Source organism: Macaca thibetana, chromosome 18, assembly GCF_024542745.1.
Source record: "Macaca thibetana thibetana isolate TM-01 chromosome 18, ASM2454274v1, whole genome shotgun sequence".
In the NCBI taxonomy this organism is placed as follows: domain Eukaryota; kingdom Metazoa; phylum Chordata; class Mammalia; order Primates; family Cercopithecidae; genus Macaca; species Macaca thibetana.
This window is the reverse complement of record NC_065595.1, coordinates 8073167-8088489: the sequence shown is the minus strand read 5'-3', so window position 1 is coordinate 8088489 and position 15323 is coordinate 8073167.

Genomic DNA, 15323 nt, shown 5'->3' with positions numbered 1-15323 from the left:
CCACCATGCCAGGCCTTAACAATTTTAGTTTTAAATTACAAAGAAGTCCATTTACAAGCATTAATTTCATTTACATGTATTCATTTTTTTGATAAATTTTAAGCTTATTAAGATTACTTTTGAAAAATGAGATATTACACAAAGCTAGTCATTAAAGTTATTTTTAGTCATTAAATTATTTTTCTATTAACATTTTAAAGTCTGTGAGCATTAAACGTTCACCTGAGAACCTTAAAGTTAAACATATGAGCATTTTATCTGTTTTCATTGAACTAGCAATTTGAAATTATACTTATTTGTCAAAAAAAGCCAAAGATTATTGGTTTTGGTTGGGTTTATAGTGTCAACCTGAAAACATTTAGCACAGGCAAATATAAAACTTTTTTACCCAGACAAACTGTATGTCGACAATTCTGGAGACATTTTTATTTTTATCTCATCAATGATTTTAAAGCCAGTTTATTTATTGAAGATTATTAAGTTCATGCGACCTTGAATACCATTTGGACTTATTTAAGAGTTCTCATCTATTTATAAGCCAACTTGGTAGGATGCTAGACACAATAAAGAACATAAAGCATGTATAGACACATAAATGTATCTATACATGTATGCACACATACAAACAAAGATCCAGCAGTTTTTTTCTCAAAACTCTGCCCACAAGACAGCATCACAAACTCACTGAACAATAAAAGATAACTGGATCCAAGTTATTTTTGACAAAATGGTAACCCGTCTAAATGGCTAAACATTGCTAATAGGTAATCCAATGAGGGACATAAAGCAAAATTTTGGGTAAAGCAGTTTAACTGGCAGTTTTGATTTTAAAACTTCTTTTACTTCTGTTTCCTTTTTAAAATGTAAATAATATTTTAATGTTTTTATTTTAGCCTGAACTGACTGAGATGTATAAAAAAACAAAGTCTCCAAGTAACCTTGAAACAATGAATTTAATCTCAACACTAGTAGCTTAATAACAGCAGATTCAAATCAGGCAGAAAATGAAAATCAGAAATACAGAGCTTTAGAAGACTATACTTAACTCTATTGTTGCAGATGAAGCATTTGGGCTCTGGATTTGTCTTGCTGTTATTTGATCATCAGTTTAAAATGTGCACAAAAATGAGCTATATTATATAACTAGTTGGAATTTCAGACAGTTTAGAAAATAGTTCACATGCTTTCTCCCCTAGAACACTTGCCACAGATAAAAGGAATACTCTGGAGAAAGAGGATGACAATATGAGGGCCAGGAGTTTGGAAGCTGTTTCTCCCCTAACTAAGAGACAGACAGTCTCTGTTGCTGCCTTCTGACAATTGGATGGACCTGGTCTTGGCCGGTGGGATGGAGACTGTGCCAAAGCACCCTTGGAGGGTGGGCGTAACACTAAACAGAGACATAAATACACATGAATCTGATGCAGATGGAGCACTCCAAACCAATTCTGAAAGAGGGGAGACTGAAGCAAAGTCCTGAGATCTTAACCTCAAACTGAGATAGCACCACAGAGTGACCTGCATTAAGTCCACATGGCACCACAGATGACATATACTGGGTCTAAATGGCTACAGAGCTCAGATGGTGGAGACAAGATTTCTGGGTGCACTTTGGTTGAGTTACCTAGTTCTGGAAGCCTGCCAACTTCTCAGATTTTTTTTTACACTGACAGGACGTTGGAGTAGCTGATGCCATGAAGGAGAGAGAAGGGAAGATCCCTGAGCCAAAAGCACTCTCAACAGCTGCTGGCAATTCCCTGAGCTCCCAGCAAGGGGGTCACCAGGCCACCAGCAGCTGGCATTTGCAAGTGGCTGCCATCCCACCTGGTAGCATGAATGGGTAACTGCTGCAGCCAATGGTTCCATTCATTGGAAACCATGTGTATAGGCTGAGCTGCTTGAACCACACAGTTCCTCAAATGGGTCACAAAATTTCTACCTAGCCTCAAGTCCGGCCACTTACTGCTCAGAGAGCTGACAATATGAGAAGCAACGAGTGGTGAAAGGAAAGCAGTTTTATTAATCAAATGCTAGTAGTTGAGGATTGGCCAGGCTCATGTCTTTAAAAGACCATTCCAGCTTTTGGGGCTTAATGAAGGGGTTTAAGAAAGAAAACTTGGGGTGCAAAACATGAGTGGTGCAGGAGGGTGCAGGTCTGTGTGTCTTGTTCTGATGGTTATCTTAGGTAATCGCCCAACCAGAGGTCTGGTTGGTGTCATCTCAATTTTATCTTTGTCGTGGTGGACTAGTTCTTCATAACTCCACCTAAGCAGGAGGATAATGCAGCTAGGTCTGTATGCCTGCTTTGTTTCAAGATTAGCCCCCAGAACTTTCAAGAAGCACATAATTAGATACAAGCATATAGTTAGGTAAACGTATATGTTGTAAGGGAGTGTATGGTGAGAAAAGGACCGTTTTAATGTTTCAAAGACATTATATTTCAAAACTATATTCCAGCACTACAGAGAAAAAAAAGAAGGGGATTTCTGTAGTAAGATGCAACTTTATATCTTGAGACTAGGAAGAAAAGAGGAAAAGAAAAAAATAAAGTATAGTTTTAGGTTGAACTGTTGTTTGTTGACATTGACAGTAGAATTTTTATAGGTATGCGTTATTAGCAGAAATTCTTCCTCCTAGTTGCTAAGAGTTTTTATCCTAGATAATAATTGATTATGAATATTTCTTTTCTTTTACTGGTCTGTTATTATAAACAATTATCAGTTTGGTCTTTCAGTGTGAAACCTGTCTTCCATTCCAAGTATATATTATCCTTTTTATATATTCCTGAATTGTGTGTGTTGATATGTTGTTACAGGTCTTTGCATTTATGTTCATGAATGAAGTCAATCTATAGGTTTGTATGTATTTTTTTAAATAATGCTTTTGTCTGGTTTTGGCGTCAGAGTAGTAGTGCCCTCATAATATGAATTGAAAATTATTTCCTTCTATTCTATTTTGTGGAATATTTTGTGTAGAATTAATACCTTTTCTTCTATAAATGTTTGCTAAAGTTCATATTTCAGTCAGGGGATTATATTTGTTGGATGATTCATTCATTTTATTTTTTGTTGTTGTTGATTTTCCTACAAATGGACTCTTGTGCATATAAACATTTATCCAAACAGTGAAGGCATCCCTCTGCACATTCTTCTGTTTCTTTCTCTCTGCAGCTCCCTTCTACCTGGCATTCTATCCTACAAATGCTAGCCAGTTTGACATCTTCCAACTTCAACTTTTGTCTCCTTGAATCAAGGTTATTATGAGACTCTGTTTGGGTGTCTGCTCTCAGTCTGATTTTTGGGCACCGCCTCCAAATGATAATCTAGGGAAATCATGTTTTTTATATTATTTGGTTTGTCTTCTATTGGGAAGACAAACTTCCATTTGTTTAAGGCAATATGGTATGTCCGTTCCCTCAACAAAGCAAAATAATGTGCTTTTTAGAAATGAAATCTCTTCACTGATCTTCTGATATTTTCATATTATCACTCAAAATTTTTTGATTCATTCAGTCTTATGATGACTGTGCTTTTGAGAATTAAAGAAAACAGCTTCCAAGCACACTTGAAAAAAAGTGTATCTAGAAGTGGAGCTAAAATATCTTGGAGGATTTTTTGTGAGACAGACATAAATAGTATGCAGAAAGCACTGAAAAACCATTCTAAATTAAAGGTGACAGGTGACAATTAAGATAAATTTTCAAAATACTCCCTGGCATTTTCAGAAATTCTCAGGACCAGAAATGATTTAATAAGGAACAAAGATTTCTTGTAGTCAGGCAGATATAGTTTGTACTATAGTATTTGGATATTAAAAGAAACAGATGTTAGTGAGAGAAAAATTGCAAATTTCACAATTTTTTAAAACCTTAGTCTTAAAATATTAAGACTAAGTTTACCTTACCCTTCAGTTTAACATTTACAGTTCATCACTTTTATATAAATATAATTTTCAAATATATCGTGTTACATTTTGTTATCAGATTACTTTTTATGCCTTTGACCAAAAAGTACAAGTCATGAGAATTTGACTTGTAGTTTGATCAAATTATAATTTATTTGCCTAACTAGACTCTGAATAAGTTTAACCTAGAATTGGATGTACACAGAAGTATTACTTCTTTAAATGTGAGTTCATTCAATGAGAGAATTGTAAATTTTCCTGAAAAGTTACCATTTCTAAAACATCCACAAATATTAGATCAATGTCAAGCTCTATTTGCAGGTGTCAACATGTCCAGCATACTTAATCACCAGGTAATTAAGTTTAATTTGTCAATTCTATTTTTGTAAGTGCATATTATTTTGTTGGATTAAATATTGGTTTAAAAAAGGAACTCCAGAAGTTTAAAACTAACTTAACCTGAGATTACGTAAGTCTTTACACAGTAATAAAAGAAAAATCTTTTGTTTTATTCTGCATATGCCATTGATTGTCAATACAGATGTAGAGTCTCTTTTTCTCAAAGAACATGAGTCCATGAATATGAGATCATTTTAATCATGAGCACACTAACTCCAGTCTGCAGGTGTCAGTACATATCTATATCTAGATATCTATACCCATATCTATATCTAATCTGTAGGTATCTATTTGTATCTAAGATTTCCATGACAAGATATTAATTCCCGGGTAGTTTTTGGTAACTTTAACTTTCTTGAGTAAGTCTAGCATTATGCAGTTCTTGTGTGACGCTTCCCCTGAACAAAATAGAGCACACTATTTCATGAAATGCCAGGGTTTGAATGATGATGTACTCTCCAACATTTATTTTGAAATTAATTCCCAATACAACAGTATTAAGAGGCATGGCCTTGGGTGGAGCCCGCATGAATAGAATTAGCACTTTCATAAAAGGGCTTGAGGTTGAAGGGAGCTCTCTTGCCCTTCAGATCCTTGGACCGTGAGAAGACACCTCACTCCTCCTCTACAGAGGATGCTAAAACAAAAGGCCATATTGGAAGCAGAGAGGAGCCCTCGCCAGACACCACTTCAGACATAAACATTCAACATATTAGGAGATAAGGCTTTAGTTACATATCATTTCTTCCCAAAGAGGTCTTGTTAACTCGAAGAGTAGGTATCCTATTCCATTATTTTGTTTCATAGGCCTTTTTAAAAATTGTCATTAACAGCAAATTATATCTGCATTTATTTTTGTGTTTCTGATTTTTGCTACTCTCCTCTATTAGGAAGTAAGCTCAATAAAAGCCTAAGAATTTTCTTTCTCTGAACAGATCTGAATAATGAAAACAAAATTGAGTTAGTATATGTTGAATCTCAGATGGTGCTTCAGATTAAAGCATCAGTTTACACTCATCCCAGTACTGGAAAGCAGAATGGAATTGGAAAATGACGTGACTACAGTGATGATGATGGAGGGTTGAATAACAGCCACCAGATGTTGATGCATCTCTGTGCTGTGGCAACTCCTTAGCCAAAGGAGAGATTTTAGTTTAACATCATTATTGATAAAATAGATGATTTAAAAAGTCTTGAATGTCATAAGGAGAGTAAAGGATACCACTCAACCTGAAATATTTAAACTTGAAGCAAACAAAGAAATGAGAAGAGCAAAGGTAAAGAAAACAAAGAAGGTAAAGGGGAAAAGGTAAGTGAGAAAAAGACATCAATGCAACTGAACTAAATGCAAAAAAAGAAACTCAATGGCAAAAACAGAGATCTGTTCATTGTGTAGTAGATTAAATAAAACATCTTTGAAGAATGATTTACATTATGGTCTCTCAACATAGGTTGTCTCATAAAATATACTACATAGGGGTTTAAAGGTCCTACAGTTTTATGCATGAAGCAGGTCTAAAATCTCCAGCATTATTTTAATGAATGTCTTCACTTTGCTAACTCATCAAATCTCTTGTTAATATGGAATATCTCCTTATGTAAAAAATAAATTTTATTTTGGTTAAGAGAGGATTATTTGTTCTTCCAGCTGTCATACCCAGATAGCCAATTGCTCACTGAAATATCCCTGTGAAAGCTCTTCAGACCCTGTGCTAGTGGGGGTCATTGGCAATAATGTCTGAAAATCCACTGGAAAAATATTTTGACTGTTCATCAAGTATTGCAATGAACCGAGATTATGTTATATCATTGTGAATTCAATTATTAATTGATCAATCACTACACTCTAAAATAACTGATGGTTTAGGATTTTTCTGTGCCTCCAAGGAAATTAAAGGCAAATCCATGTCAGTCATCTGTTAACAAAGGCTCCTTTAAGGAAGCCACTGGAATACGAATGGAAAGCCCTGCAGCAGTTTTGGTCAACTCTAACCTACTGACTTTTATTTTATTTTTTTCTTAATAACCTTTTATTTAAGGTGCCTATTTGATTTTCCTCTGACTTTTCTACCTTAAAAAGGAAATTTGGTTCAAAAGTAATATATCAAAGTACTTAACACTGATACAAATTAGAATTCTGTCTACTTCTTTTTTTATACACGTTTCTAGTAGATATAGGTTTGGAGAAGCCTGAGGATAGAAAAACACCAAAGTCTCAGCTATTTGAGACTTAAATGGGAGAACTGTTTATCCCCTCAAGATCTTTTTTTTTTTTTTTTTTTTTTTTTTTTTAAATCACAGACAGGCATAGTCTTTCCCTGAAAATCTCAAATAAAAAGATTTTTCTTCCCTCCCACTAACCCTGTGTTACTGAAATTTTATTTTATGTCAATATTCTGGCAACACAACCCAACATTTAACATGCATTAATTTTTGATATAATCTATACCATGTGGAATGACACTTCTCTACACTAACATTAGAGTCTATAAGCACACTTGTTCTGGAACACACATTGTCCCTTCTTTTCATCATTGCTAAGATGAGAAGGAGGACAGCAGGAAGAACATTCCCATTCATGTGTTAAAATACTGACTGCCTCCTCACCTTGTCAAGCAAGGGGCCAGATTTTGAGATTAAAAAACAAACAAACAAACAAACAAACAATGAAAAGCATCAAACCTGGGCAATTGATGAGCTAGCAGTCTACTGGGGAAGACTCACTAAAGCTTATTTGCGTGAATTATTAAGTGCTGTGGTGCACACAATGGGAATTAAACTGATATTTATGTATCTTCTACTAACAAGCTTTCCCATTTCTTGAGAAAGGGCATTGTCCACTTCTTGCTTATTGTACACACTCATCCCACTCCAAGTGTGACTTAATGTAGTGATTTGCATAAAGGAATATATTATTTCCCAAACTTTTGTTAAGACTGGAATCACCAGAGGCAAATATAAAATATGAACTCCCTCAGTTGAGAGTTGTATGGTATAGTGATTAAAATCTTTGATCTGGTGTCAGAGTGCTTGGGTTCAATTCTCAGACCTATTACTCATTAGTTGAGTGAACTTGAGTAAATTATTTAATTTTCTGCAACTCAGTTCTCTCATCTTAGAGTGGAAAAATATGCCTTCATAGTATTGCTAGAAGGGTTAAATGAGTTTTTATGAAGAATTCTTAAAGTTACGTTAGACCCAAGGTAAACATTCTCCACTGTTGCTAGGTTTTACTAGGGATGTCCTGAATCATAATGAACAACTGTCATATCATCAGAGATCCATTCCAAGGTTCCGACACTCTTTATTTTTTAATTGTAAATTGTTTTTCTTCATAGATAGTTCACCTGACACATTACTTACTTCTTTATTTTTTTACATCTTTCTCACCCTCAGTATAAGGGATTTTTAGAAAATGATGAATTTTGTCTCACTGTAATATTTCTTGCACTGAGAACATTGCCTGAATGAACACACATGAAAGGTGTGATTTATTTTATTTGACTAAATTAAAAATAAATTGTTGAATAAAGAATACATTTCATATTAGCTTAAATACTAGGTTGGTGCAAAAGTAATTGCAGTTTTTGCCATTGAAAGAAATGCCAACAATCGAAAGAACTTTTGCACCACCCTACCAGGAAATATTTTAAAAAGAAAGATTGTTCCTTAAAAGGTAATCAGGAACGACTGGCACTGCCTTGCATTCCCCACAGCTGGACTATAACCTACAAGATCTTCTTCCTGCCTCTAGGCTCCTGGCCTCCCTAGCACCAACACTTCTAGAATCCAGATGGCCTAACCACAATTGCTCTTACCCTCAATTTTCTTAGAATATTTACTTTAGAAAACTTTTATTTTCTGTACCCCTTTGAAATGGTAATTTTTAAGAAGCCTCTTTCACGTTTTAAAACCCAAGACTTTATTTTTTAAGGACCTGGGAGCAGTCCCTTTGAAATGCAATCATCAAGGAAGATAGCGCCTCCCTGGTCTTGTCTCCGTGGGAGGGTAGAAGCCTAACTTCCTGGGGCCCTTGCTGCAAGGTCTAAAACTACCTCCCACTGTGAAGATGACTGCTCCTTTGTGGCAGTCCAACTAATAAGCACATATGGACTAAGTTCTGCACACCCAGCTCTTAAAAATCCACTAGCTCTTTGTTTTTGTACAATTGATAGACATGGCCCCTCTTTGCTATTGCAATAGCCTTGAATAAAGCCATCCAGCACAATGCTTTGACAAAAGAAACCTTTATGATTCAAGTTGTGTGGAGAATTCAGAAAGCACTCTTTGAGAGACAGTTCACATCAAAGTTTTGTGGTGTTTAAGAGATGGATTAACTAGTATGTTAGTCAGTAGCTTTATTTTATTTTATTTTATTTTCAGTTTGAAGGTAATTATACATTGCAGAGCAGCTCTTCTTCTGAATGTGGTGCTCCGGACTGGTAATTCTTTTGGTTTGTTTTGTTTAATCCTGACTGATTTAATGAAAAGTCATGAGGTAGGCTGCCTCAGGGTTGGTTCAGTGTCTCAGTCATGTAAACAAGGACCCAGATCTTTAAAATCCTTGCATTCTACTAACCTCCACATCCCAGCTTTTGGCTTCTATGCCCACACTTGTTTCTGACATTCACGGGAGGGCTGCTGAGCTCTAGGCACCAGATCCAATGTCCGCAGCTGCAGGGTGAGGTATCGGTGGGAATGAGGAAGAATAACTTTTTCCTCACATGACTATTTCACTCATCCCCTGCCCCTCAGGAAGGACTTTCTCAGAAGCCTCCAGAAGATAACCTCTTATATTTTATTGATCAGAGCTTGGTCACATGTTCATCAGTAGACAAGTCACTGGTAGAGCATGAGATTTTGTGTATTGCTTTGAGTATGGCTGGACACACTGTTACCCAAGCAAAAGTGGGATTCTGTTATCAAGAAAATGGAAAAAACACTGGGCAGGCACATCCCACTCATCTAGAAATTCTTATTGAGCTCTGTAATGCCAAAGACAGCACCTCAGCCAGGTAATTCCTGATAGAGAGAAGAAATGTGCAACCGCATTTTAGCAACGTATTTTCTATTACTATGCAGATAAATCTCTTCCCAATGCCTAATTGAAAAAAATGCAACAGAGTTCAATTATACTGACACAATCCTCATTCTTCTAATCTCTGGGGCATCTTCCACTCTTTCTTTCCTAACACCTCACATACAATTACCAAGTCTTGTAGGTTCTACTCTAAGTATCACTAATATTTTGTAAACCTTACTTATCTGTGAATCCAGGAAAAGTTATTGAACTCCAAAACTCAACTGTCTATACCTCGTTGACACTTTATTTAAATCTAGTATCTACTTCTCCAATTTAAGGTCACTTCTCAAACTTGAGGTCTCTCCCCATCACTCACTGACAAACACTGTTAACATCAATGTCTACATTTTTCTTTCTACCCAGTTATTTTTTCATTCCAGTGTAGCAGGACGAGCCTCAGACAAAACCTCTCAGACACTGAGATAGTGAAGGGAGTGGCTTTAATCAGCTGGGAGTGTCGGCAGGCTAGCATCTTAAAATCCGAGCTCCTCGAGTGCTCAACTTTTATCCCTTTTAAGGACTCACAACTCCAAGGGGGTCCACATGAGACGGTTGTGATCGTTGTGATCGATTGAGCAAGCGGGGGTACGATTGAGGAAGCCGGGTACCTGACAGGGTCTGCAAGCACCAGTGGTCAGAGTGAAACAGAACAGAATGAGAGGTTTCACAACGTCCTTCCATACAATGTCTGGAATCTATAGATAACATCAGTTGCTAGGTCAGGGGTCGAATTTTAACTACCAGGCTTAGGTCAGGCAGGCCCAGGCCTGGTTTCGGGTCTGGTTCCTAGGCGCCGGGCTACCTGCCTTTAGTTTCGCTTATTTTTCCTTTTCTGAGTATAAAACAATATAAAACAATATGAGAGACTCTCTCTCTTCCCTCACCATGAGATTTAACATTCACGCCCATGACTATTATAAAGGCTTTGCTTCTCAATTTCTTGGCATCCTCATCTCCTTTGACCTGTATTTGAACTGAAACAAATTCACACATTACTTGTCCAGAAATTTGCAACTTGCAGGCCTTGTAACATTTGGAAACATTCTTAAATATCTATTCTCTATCTATGCTTTTCTATTCACAGTGTTTTACTATATTTAGTCTAATGATAACTGTTCTATAAACTCACTAAAACCAGCCCTTCTTGTCCAATGAATGCTTTATTTCTTTCCATATTAGCCACTTCTTTTTATTCCATGTAACTAGCTATACAATTTCATTCCTTTAATACAATATTTAATCAGATTCTCTCAAATTCCCTCTGTGTTCCCCTGCCATCATGCTGCTTTGACCACGTCTACACGAAGTTCAACTGCCTGCTCTTTCCATGTCTATAAGATTTCAAAAGCGTGCTGCAGAAGACAAATTTTATAACTGTGCTAAATATATCAACTCTTAATCCAGTTTTCAGTTCATCCTCACTCTCAGCTGATTAATTCAAAAACCACGTCTCAGATGAAATAGAGGCTGCAGCAGCTCAAATCCGGAACTTTTTTTTTTTAGTCACCCAACGTAAAGCTTCCCAACATGATGTCTGTTCTTTCCTTTTGTCCTCCGGTTCATGTGGATGAGGTGTGTCTGTGGAGAACCTGTTTTTTGAATGTGGTATTTAAAGCATGTAGAGTGGAGTTAGCACTGGTTTTGAATCTTGACTTTGCTACTAGATGTCTGCCTGATGTTAAGAAATAATAGTTGTTCAATGCCTGTACTTTCTCACCTCTAATTTTGCACAAGAGAGAAATACCATTGCTATTGCCATTGTCACCGTTCCTGAAGTGACAACTCTTTGATAACTCCTCTGGTAGAAACAAATACATTCCAGGTGTCTTTCTCTTTCCTAATTCTGTCTATCTTTCCCAGGCATAGTTTGACTATGATCGCCATAATTCCTTTTCAGATTAAGGGAAGTTGATCTCTTTCCCATATAATCTTAATGCCAATTTCTGAACTATTGATTTGTACTTTTGGCTACAATGGTCTATGTGGTTTTGTAACCAAAAACAATGAATCTCTTTCTTTGTTGCTTTATACTGCTGCTGTTTCACAACTGAAACAGTTTTTAAACATGCTGTCCCTTAATCACTGAAGCACATTTTTCCTAAAACTTAACATAGCTTGTAAACTGTTTCCCACATGGGACAGGTTCAAATAGATATTTATCCAAATAAAATATAAATAAATCAATCTTATTTCAAAAAATTTAAGTTATAAAAGGCAAGTGGCAAACCACTTTCATCATGTCAAATGATATTACGTAGGAAATTTAGTTTCTCATAACATTAGAGCTTATCTCAGTGACTTCAGTATGATAGGAAAAATATTTTGAACAGAAAATTCACACTGGGTTGCTTTTGAAGAAGGATGGACTCTCCTACCCTTGTTGCTGTAGTCCCCTTTACGGGCTATCCCATGAATTTGTAAGGTACATGGTTTACCTGATAACAATGCTATTTAAAGTAAAATGTAGTCTCATTCCTCTTCTCCTTCATTCCATTTTTATGGATTCTTTCAATTTAAATCTAATCACATTAGATTTCTATTCTTCTATATCCATTTGAAACTTTCTCGAACTATCAGCTAATTTACTGCTGAAAATTTACTTAATGATTAAAGTGAAAGTGACCCAGGAAGGGGAATAAGGACAACAGAAAGTAGTGAACCCTTTGTTGTTCCGTCACGTATCATGGCATGAGTCTCAGAGATCAGAGAATGAGACCTTCCTTCACATCTTTGAGAAGCTGCTTTTCTCTGAGGAGAATCAGAGTTCTTTTCCAATGAACCATTTTTTATGGGAAGACTTTACCCATTTTTTTCATCCAAAATATTTCACTCACTGTCGAGGATTTACCTATGGATTTTATGTATATGCAATTCGTCAGTTTGAATCCACACTCCATTGCATGCTTCTCACAGATTATTCCTTGGTGCCTTGATGAAGACTAGGTTATGGCAGCATTCCGCCTCTCTTTGGGCAGTGTGTGAACCATATTCTCAAGTTGTGTCACATTTTCCTGCAGTGGGATATATAATTAAAACTCTCCTTTAAACCCTAGTTTAGAATAACTGGCTCTGGTTTGTGTTAACTAAGCTTTTGAAAGACTCAAAACACTCATGATTTGAAATCTGTGTAGATGCTGAAAGAACAATGTGGTTTAACTCCAAAATAAAAGTCGAGACTCTTGGACCATTATCAGTGGGACACAACCTGTGCCTGTAAGTTGTAGAATGCATATGCCCATATTTTTAAGAGTTTTATCACTCAATACTAAACTGTTCTGTTTGTCATAGTTTTCTGACACATATGCAAACAGACCTAGAACATTGGCCATTTTCCCAGGTCAGGTACTACAACTTGGCCCAGTGAAATTAACTTCCCAGGCCATTTTCCGTTGTGATAAGCTAAATGCAAGTTGTTCAGAGGGTCTGGTAAACTCTGGTAAATATACCGTTTCTCTCTTCTGATGGGTTCAGCCTCATTTATAAATACCTCTGTAATAGTTTGCTTCTAAAAAAAGATACGTATTTTACATATTATGTACTATGTTATCAGGTACTTACTAACAAGTTAGAACTAAGAGTGTAAGGACTTTATAGAAATTTACTAATTTAAGCCTCATAATCAGCCTACATGTTAAAACCCTTCAATTTGTTTTCTTTTCATGTGTATGAAATTAAAACCCAGAAATGTTACTTACTTTCCTTTGGGCAGATTATTGACACTAATAGCTGGTGTTCTTTAATCCAGTACTATCAGTGAATTATTAGAGTCATCTTAAAAGATCTGATATCCCACTTATAAAAGATGCTTTGTCCTATGGTATTTCAAGTATAGATTTTAATTTAAATATTGTCATCTCAACCTAAGCAGTTTGTCAATTATGGTTCAACTGTCAGCCATCTCTATTGACCTCAAAAATGTCATGTTTATAATTAATAATCACCAGAGATAAGTTCAGATTTAATTGTGGGTCTCCACAATCTGTAGATAGATTATTGTCACCCATCCTCCCTTTTAGAGAGCTAAATATTCATTTTAAGATGACATTTCCCTCCTATACTTTTAAAACCTGTAATACAGACATTAAAAACAGAAAAATTCTGTCACCTTATCAGATACTATCTTATTTCATCAATCCAGTTTTAAAACCAACTAGACTGACCAATATCCCTGATGAACATCGATGCAAACATCCTCAATAAAATACTGGCAAACCGAATCCAGCAGCACATCAAAAAGCTTATCCACCATGATTAGGTGGGCTTCACCCCTGGGACGCAAGGCTGGTTCAACATACACAAATCAATAAAAGTAATCCAGCACATAAACAGAACCAAAGATGAAAACCACATGATTATCTCAATAGAGGCAGACGGCCTTTGACAAAATTCAACAGTCCTCATGCTAAAAACTCTCAATAAATTCGGTATTGATGGGATGTATCTCAAAATAATAAGAGCTATTTATGACAAACCCACAGCCAGTATCATACTGAATGGGCAAAAACCGGAAGCATTCCCTTTGAAAACTGGCACAAGACAGGGATGCCTTCTTTCACCACTCCTACTCCACATAGTGTTAGAAGTTCTGGCCAGGGCAGTCAGGCAGGAGAAAGAAATAAAAGGTATTCAATTAGGAAAAGAGGAAGTTAAATTGTCCCTGATTGCAGATGACATGATTGTATATTTAGAAAACCCCATCGTCTCAGCCCAAAATCTCCTTAAGCTGATAAGAAACTTCAGCAAAGTCTCAGGATACAAAATCAATGTGCAAAACTCACAAGCATTCTTATACGTCAATAACAGACAAACAGAGAGCCAAATCATGAGTGAACTCCTATTCACAACTGTTTCAAAAAGAATAAAATACCTAGGAATCCAACTTACAGGTGATGTGAAGGACCTCTTCAAGGACAATTACAAACCACTGCTCAACAAAATAAAAGAGGACACAAACAAATGGAAGAACATTCCATGCTCATGGATAGGAAGAATCAATATTGTGAAAATGGCCATACTGCCCAAGGTAATTTATAGATTCAATGGCATCCCCATCAAGCTACCAATGACTTTTTTCACAGAGTTAGAAAAAACTGCTTTAAAGTTCATATGGAACCAAAAAAGAGCCTGCATTGCCAAGAAAATCCTAAGCCAAAAGAACAAAACTGGAGGCATCACACTACCTGACTTCAAACTATACTACAAGGCTACAGTAACCAAAACAGCATGGCACTGGTACCAAAACAGAGATATAGACCAATGGAACAGAACAGAGCCCTCAAAAATAATACCACACATCTACAAACATCTGATATTTGACAAACCTGACAAAAACAAGAAATGGGGAAAGGATTCCCTATTTAATAAATGGTGCTGGGAAAACTGGCTAGCCATATGTAGAAAGCTGAAACTGGATCCCTTCCTTACACCTTATACAAAAATTAATTCAAGACGGATTAAACACTTAAACCTAAAACCATAAAAACCCTAGAAGAAAACCTAGGCAATACCATTCAGGACATAGGCATGGGCAAGAACTTCATGTCTAAAACACCAAAAGCAATGGCAACAACAGCTAAAATTGACAAATGGGATCTAATTAAACTAAAGAACTTCTGCTTAGCAAAAGAAACTACCATCAGAATGAATGGGCAACCTACAGAATGGGAGAAAATATTTGCAATCTACTCATCTGACAAAGGGCTCATATCCAGAATCTCCAAAGAGCTCAAACAAATTTGTTTGTTTGATATGTATCATTTTTATTGTATTAAATAAATTAAGATTAAGTACTTAGAGAGAATTTGTATTATTCTATTTTAATATATTGTATGTTAACTATTGGATTCAACAAATATTTACCAAGAAATGTAAGGCTCTAAGTTCAGAACTGAATAGCCAGTGCACTCATGAAATTTATGCTAGTAGGGAAAACATATAT